Below are 8,738 nucleotides of genomic sequence, written 5' to 3' on the forward strand. Positions count from 1 at the left end.
ATTAGGAAAGTTTGTTTTTCATTTCCAGTCTATAGAGAAATTCACTTTTTTCTAGTACATGTTTAGTTTCTTTTTCAGTTCCATTTTCAGATTTCTGATCAATCAGAGTAGTTTATTCTTCTGCATAGTTTGAGGAAAAATCCAATTTTATTTTTTCCAACATTTCTCCAGTTAACATACTACAATTTGTTGAAAAGTTTATTTTTTCCCCAGTGATTTAAGATGCATAAATTATCTTACATACTTGGGTCTCTTTGGGGGTTTCCCATTGTGCTCTCTTGGACTGTCAGTCAGTCCATTCATGTGCCAGTCCACACTTTTAATGTTGAAGCCACAAACATAGATATTTTAATATCTATGTGGATGAAGAGGGAACCCACATAAACCTGACAAGCACAGGGGAGGGCTGCATGGTGACCTTGCAAACTCAGACCTAAACTAACCATATAGGATGGTCTGAAATTAACACTTTCTAATTTAAAGCTGATGCAGACACTGGCCACAGTGTCTGAGTCATTATGGATGAAATGAGACATTCACATGGACTAGCGAGTCCAGTGGATGAAAAGGGACAGCATGGTTTTTCTCTCGAGGGGAGCAAAAGCCAAGGCCTCTGCCACGACAGGCCTTTATTGGGTTTCTCTGCCCATTACACGATGGTCCTCATTTACTACACACAGGTTCCCTTTAGGTGGTTACCTTATACAGAAAACAAAGGAGCCAATACTGTTAATCACATCACAGAAGAGGGATATTTGCAAATGAAAAGGCAAAAGTGGTTGAACCGGTTACACTCATCCTTGGAAAGTTTAGCATGGATTTGAGGAAGATACTTCAGTAAATGTCCTCAATTCAGGGTGAGGGAGTTTTTAGCAAAAAGCAAGACTCATAGCAGCCTAGGAACATTGCAGACCTGATTCCCCATGGGAGATCCTATCTGTGGGCGTGGGTCCTGTGCATCTCCCAATGGGAGCTGGGCCCACACCACGCAGAATCGTCTCCTATCAAAGCAGGTCATGTTGGGCAGTCAGTCATGTCCTAGGTTAGAATCTTCCCTGACAAAAGTCAATCTTTACGGGTTTCTTTTTTTGTTTGTTTGCTTGTTTTAATTTTTAGAGATGGGGAAGGAGAAAGAGAGGGAGAGAAACATCAATGTGTGGTTGATTCTCACGTACCCACCACTGGGGACCTGGCCCACAACCTAGGCTTGTGCCCTAGAGTGCAAATTGAAACAACTTTTGGTTTGCAGGCCAGCACTCAGTCCACTGAGCTACATCAGCCAGGGCTCAATCTTTACCTTAATTAAACCTGTTTATTGCCTTTTTGCACCTACATAACATACCTATGTCAAATTTCCTTTTTACAGGACCCCCTTCAAAGCACAAGCATCCATCAGGGTGTAGACCATAAATCTCCTCATTGTTATTGTTATGTTAATTGTTGACTGTTAACTATCCTGTACCTACCTTTGTAAAAGAAGTATGTGTCTACCATTTACTTTTTATCCAATTCTAGAGGTTCCCTCCCCGTGCCCCACTTTGCTTTCTCCCACTTCCCTAATCTTTCACCAGTAGATTTCAAGTAATCCATTTACGTCTTCTCTTTTGAGGTTTTGCTTCCTGGCAACTGTTATCAGTTTGGTTGGCCCAAATAAACCCATAAAAATTCTTACAGGTTTGGACATTTCTTACACTGACATCTATTAGTGCTAGCCTCTTCACTTCCCATTGCCCCTTTTCAGCTCCATGATTAGTCAGCTTCATTAATTTTTTCAATTTATCTAACCCTATTTTTCAAAAAATTGGTATTTTCATTGGAGTCTTATATTATTTTGAATAGAATTAACATTTTATGGTGTTCATTCTTATAAGAATATGAAAACAATTTCCATTTGTTTAAATATAATGTTGCATATTTCATAAGTGTTTAAAGAGTTATACCTTTCATACATATTAACTTTATACTTTTCTCCTTCCCATTTTAGTTGTAGTATTTGTATATATTCAGAGCATTTAACATCTACATTCTAAAATTCCACCTTCATTCTCACCTCTATTTTACTCTTAGGTATACAATTAAATATACGTGACAATTCTTACTAGGAGTCCTTTTGCTAAAATTATCTCTTGATTAGATGAAGGCTATTCTCTAGCACAGTGATTTCAACCTTTTCCATCTCATGGCACACATGAACTAATTACTAAAATTCAGTGGCACACCAAAAAACATTATCTTTTTTGCCAATCTGACAAAAAATAGGTATAATTTTGATTTATTCATGACAGATGGCTATTGTTGTGTTGGCTGCTGTCGTTTTCTTATTTGACAATCTAAGGGAAAAGAGGTCAGTACCCCTGACTAAATAGTTAGGTAGTGCACGTTTTAAAAATTCTTGTGGCACACTGTTTGGAAATCACTGCTCTAGCAGATGCCTCAGGAAGAATTTGTGAGTGCAGTATTCCCTGAGTTCTTAATGGTTAAAAGTGGGTTTCCTATGGCTGACAGATATCATATGAAACCTTTGGCTCACATTTTCTTTCTTGAACTTCTTGAAAATGTTACTCTACTTTGATCTAAACTTGTAAGCTGTTATCCCCAACTTCTAGCCTGAGTTTTGGAATTTCTGATTTGTGGTTGTCTTTTAAAGCTTCAATTACTTGTTAAATTATATTAAATTCATTTTTCAGTATTGGGTTACAATTTTCCTTTAGGCTTTTTCTCAGGACAAACCAATTATCCTTATCTTACACAACTATTTTCTTTTCCTTTATTTTATCAAACAAGAAAATGGTGCTTACCATCTTATTTAGAACAGGATAAGAGATGTTTTGGTAGCAGTGTAAATGTTGCACAATTTCCCATTGTTACTGCATGACAGCACCTTACCTTTCTTAAAAACTGATTTTCTCTCCCTCCAATTCAGACCTCTGTTTGCTATCAAATAAGCCTTCTGGATGATTGTGCATTATCTATTTTCAATTATTCTTTCTAATGCTATCTTTAGTATCAGAAATGATGAGAAATTGAGCATTTTTTCCTTGGAGAATATAACTTGGCCTTATCTTACTAGTGAGCTATAGATATCCAAAATCAATAACCTCAGTTTCTTCCCACATTCCCTAAGTTTTAAAGAAAAATTAGACTGCTGTAAATAAATGTGGTACCAGATGCACTCCAGCAAATGATAGCTCTTGGAACAGCATCTGAAATGACAATATGTACTCACTTGGAATTCAGAAATGAAAATGTCCCAGTGCCTTGCTTCATTAATGAAGGGAATCGGCCTTGTACCACAGCAATTGCCTGTTCTCACCAGCTGACAATGAAATGAATACTCTGTAGGAGCTGAGATGATTGTGGCATTAAACTTAGCAGTCTCTCCATGATCCTGCAAGACTGCTACTGAATCTAAACTAAATCAGTTCTGAGAAGAGTCTGTACGGGACTTGTTCATCATTTAAAATATGGAGGGGGGAAATGAGTGAAATCCAATGAATTAGGGAAGATATTACCAAATAAGAGACAGCTCAGGGATCTGTTTCCCATCAGGCTGAGAAAATGGGACAGAAAGAGCTGAACAGCCTGAGGAGAGTGGGCCTCATCCACGAATGCCCGAGAGATTGTTTTATTATTGTTACCAGTTGCAATGATGATGATAATAATACTAATCTGGTATTGAGTGAACACAAAACAATGCAATAGCAACAGAACTGTCTATAAAAAAGAAAAGTATAATATAGATTCCTCGGCTGGTAAGCTTGGCATCTGACCCAGAGCAGGGACACTGAGGGAATGAAGAGTAGGTACCCGAGGAAAGGTGAGCATACAGCCGACAATGGATGGAAACCACAGGTATTAGTCCTCCTATCTAATTTCTTTCTTAAAAGGATAATGAGTGAAAAATTAATCTTAGGGGTGTAGAAAAGGAAGGACAGAGATGGGGAGGAGATTATTAATATCTTTGAGTAAGCCTTTCTGAGTATGATATCTCCTTTAAGATTCACAAAAACACAATCAATTAGTTACTATGATTCCCGTTCTACATGGGAAGTAATTAAGATTTGGAGAAGTTAAAATTGCCCTGGCACTAGTGAGGAGAGCAACAGAACACTGGCTGGAAGCCCAGTCAAGCAGAACCACAACACTCTGTGCTGAGGACCTTGAAACTCAGCTGGATATGGAGGTGAAAGGGAAGATGCTGGGGGTGTGATCTCCTCACCCAAAGCACCTCCTTATCTATGTGACACTGCTGCAACTCACTCCTTTTATCTTAAAAAGTTGGACAACATGTAAAGATTGGGCATCACAGGTGAATACATGACCTATAGAACCGGGTTACAGTTTGTACTCCTATTGGCAAGTAGACAGGCCTAGAGAGATGTAAGAGACTCTGATTCAGTGTACACAAAAATTCTACTAGCTAATCCCCAGCTGGTGTAGCTCAGTGATTGAGTGCCAGCCTGGGAATCAAAGGGCTCCTGGTTTGATTCCCCATCCAGGACAAATGCCTGGGTTGCGGGCCCAGTCCCCAGTAGGGGATGTGTGAGAGCAACTACACATTGATGTTTCTTTCCCTCTCTCCCTCCCTTCCCCTCTCTAAAAAAATAAATAAATAAAGTATTTTTTTAAAAGTTTAAAAAACAAATTCTACTAGTTAAGACCAGGTGTGGCTCTAGTAACTAACCTTTGTAGCTATAATTCAAAACTATTTGCAAAGTATGAAAAAACTTTACTGGTCATAGTGCACCTTATGTCTGTGATATTTAGCCTTTATGGATATTGATATAAACTATGCCAAACTTCATTTTCCAATAACTTTTAATTATAAGAAAATTATGTCTGCCCTGGCTGGGTGTCTCGGTTGGAGCATTGTCCCATACAGGAGAAAGGTTGTGGGTTTGATCCCTAGTCAGGGTTCAAATGGGAGGGAACCAATCAATATTTCTCAGTGTTATACTGCCTCTGTCTCTCTCTGTCTCACTCTCTGTCTCTGTCTCTCTCTCTCCTAAAGAATGTTTTTCTATCTCCATCTCTCTCCTGTCTCTTTCTAAAATCAATAAAGTAAACCATATTCTTGGGTAAGGATTTAAAAAAATGGCACTCTCCTGTAAGTCATTTCTATTTACTTTTTTCACTTCTGCCAGAGTGCATTTTTGAAGAGTCTCTTACAATTAGTTTTATAAAAGCATATAACAATAATATTTAAATGTGGAACCATTAGTCTACATTTTAAATAAATGTGTGAATTTTTTGTAGGCTTGATTCATCAATTACTGAGAAATATGATTAAACATCCCACTATGTTTTGGATGTGTCTATTTCTTTTGCAGGTCTATTAATTTTTGCTTGATAGATTTGAAGTTTTGGTTTTTGATACATCTAAGTTCAAAATATGGTGAGTGATACTTTAAAAGTTATATTGTGATCTTATCATTAACAATGCTCTTTTGCTTTAAAGGTTTCTTTGTGCGACACTAATGTTGGTATATTCTGATTTTCTTTTTTTTAGAAATATCTTTTACACCTTTTGCTTCTAAAGTTTTCCTTGTATGATACTAGTGTAAGTATACCAGATTTTGTTTGGTGAAGAACATTTTTTTCTACACTTTGGTTTTCAGAATTTCTGAATCATTATGTTTTAGATGTGCCTTTTATCAATATATAGCTGAGTTGTATGTGTGTTTTTAAATCCAGCCTGAAAAAAACAATTAATTGGCCCAGTCAGCCAATTTTTCAACTGAAGCATTTATTTGATTTATATCCATAATAATTAGATATTTTAAATTTATTTTTGTGACATTGTTTTTGTTTTCAATGTTGCTTTTTGCTCCTTCCTGCTTTTTTTTATTGATCCTGTATTTTTAGTTCACATCTCTTCTCACTATACATTTGGAGAATTATATACTGCATTCCTGTTCTTTTAGTAGTTACCTTTAATTTCTGTCACAAGCACTTGGCTCCTTAAAGTCTGAACTCAATAAATAACCTTATCTACCTCCCAAAAAACACAAAGATCTTAGAACTCCAAACAGGTCTGACTCATTTGACATGGTTGAGTGTCTTATTTCTTTGTGGTTTTCCTTTTATTTTCCAGCATAGTTCTGTTCTTGTTTTCTAGTCAATGTTTGTTTAGCCATTTCTTTGTTCACTCACTATTTCTTTGTTCACGTTGGATCATTCCTCTGAGATTTCTCTACTTCTGTCTTGAAGAATACCTTTAAAATTCCTTTAAGGATTGCTTGAGGCCATTCTCTTACACAATTACACTTCTCTTTCATACTTTTATGCTGTAATATTATCAACATTAGAAAATTAACAGGGATATAAGACCACTATCTAATCTGTGTTTTTTACTTAAACTTCCCCATGGTGCCCTTGGTCTCCCTGAAGCCAGAATCATCCCTGACTATTCTATTGTTTTTCCCAAGCTTGCCATTTTTGAACAGGACAGGACAGTTATCTTACAGAGTGTCCCTAGATTTGGGTTTGTCTGATGGTTTCTCATGGTTAGATTCAGGTATTACTTTTGGCAGCAGTGACACAGAATTAAGAGTGTTCTTAGTGCATTATATCAGCAAACACATGGTTTTGCTTTGTCCCACTGATGCTTATGTCAACCTTAATTATCTGATTAAGGTGGTGTCTGCCATGTTTCTCTGCTTTAAGTTTATAAATTTCCCTTAGTGAGTGCTTGTTTGTCAGTAAATTCCTACCTGTTATGATTAAGTAATTTATTTTTTTTTTAGTAGTTCAAAGGGAACTTACCAGTTTCAGTTAAGTTTTTCTCAAATTGAAAATGTAAGTTTGACATATTTGGGAAATAATTGTAAAGTAGAAAAGACAATACATTTGAAAATTGGAATGTAGATTTGGGGAATTCTTATCTAATTTCCTCAAACTAAGTTATAAGATTTTGATAAGGAATTTTCAAAGAATGGGAGACTATTCAGATAGGTACTTTCAGAAGAAAAACAAGAAACAGTACCACCAGTTATCTCAACTTGTATAAAACCTATGCAGGATCTTAGAAAATCAGGATGATAGTTAAAGGCATATTTCTTCCTTGCAAACTTTTATCTAATATGCAATTTTATTTTGTTTTTATTATGATAATTTTTTCCTAAAATCTCCATTCAAAAATGGACAGTTATTTTCCTAAGGTAATAAGTTGAATACTTAATTTATTTTCTATGTTTTTAATCACAGCAAAAATATTTTTTAAGTTGTTAAACTCACTTTGATTACTTCTGTGTCCTTATTTCATGAAGTTTCAATTGATACATAGCTTAAATTTTCATCATTTCAGAAATAGTCTATTTCTGTTTTCTTGATTTAGTCTTGTTTCAATTTTCCTTGATTTTTTGGCCCAGTTGTTACTTCAGAGAATTTTTTGTAATTACAAATATGTCAGGTTTAACCAAATATACTTTTTTCTAGTTTTATTGAATAGTGATCTGAAAATATATTCTTCAAATTCTTGGCATTTTGAGTTGATATGGATTTTCTTTGTTTTCTGTTATACAGGTAATTTTAGTATGTAAACAATGTGCACTTAAAATGAATAATCCTTATTTATAGTCTGTAAATTTTGATAAATATCAATCCTTTCCAAACATTGATTTCTCACTTTTCTCTACATCCTTATCTTGTCTTGAATTAGATACAAATAGTAATAAGCTAAAATCAGCAGATCCTTTGGGTTCAAATCTTAGGCCCACTATTTGTCTGTGACCTTCGTCAGACTACCTAGCTTTCTATGCTTCAGTCTCATTATCTGAAAAGTGGAGATAATAACAGTATTTGCTTCATAAGGTTCCTAGGAATTAAATATTTGAGATGTACTTAAAACATCACATAAAATCACTACTATGTAAATATTAGCTATTACTACCACATTTGCTTTAAATTCTACTTTAAATTTACATTAATTTTCTCTGGTTTTGCCTATTAAATCTTTTATTTTTAATTTTTCTGCTTCAGTGTTATGTCATAATAATAACATTATTGTATTTTATTCTTTCTTTATATGCAATACACTATTTTTGGTGAGTGATTTAAACACCATCATTTACAGATATAGTTGCTATGATAGTCCTGTCACTGTCATTCTCTGTTTGCTTTATTTTAAAGTTACATTGCCCTGGCTGGTATAGCTCAGTGGACCAAGCACAGCCAGTGAACCAAAGGGTTGCTGGTTCGATTCCCAGTTAGGGCACATGCCTGGGTCACCAGCCAGGTGTCCAGTGGGGGGCACACAGCAGGAAAACACACATTGATATTTCCCTCTTTCTCCTTCCTTTCCCCTCTCTCTAAAAATAAATAAATACAATCTTAAAAAAAATTAAAAATAAAGTTACATTTTTGGGGGTCTATTGTCTGTGATTGTATATTTTTATGCAGACTTTTTTTGTTTTGTTTTGTAACAATAAAACTTTTTTTATGGTCTTTTTAAAAACATATTTTAAAAATCAAATGAAATCACTCACCACAACTAATTCCAAGCTAACTGTTGATTTTGTCTTACAAACAAACTGAACAAGTTTAAACTCTTCTGTGAGGGAAGAAGCAGTTTCCATTTGCGGCTTTCCCCTCTTGCTTACTCTGACCCTGTTTCCTTATCTGTCTAATCAGAGGATACATTTTAGTGGGTGGAGGAGAAGGCTGAATTGAGCTCAGCTTTTGGTCCAGCAATTAACTGAAGTAACTCAATTCATCCCTATTCTTAGTCTTAACAATTT

The sequence above is a fragment of the Phyllostomus discolor genome, chromosome 10 (genome assembly GCF_004126475.2).
Source record: "Phyllostomus discolor isolate MPI-MPIP mPhyDis1 chromosome 10, mPhyDis1.pri.v3, whole genome shotgun sequence".
NCBI lineage: Eukaryota > Metazoa > Chordata > Mammalia > Chiroptera > Phyllostomidae > Phyllostomus > Phyllostomus discolor.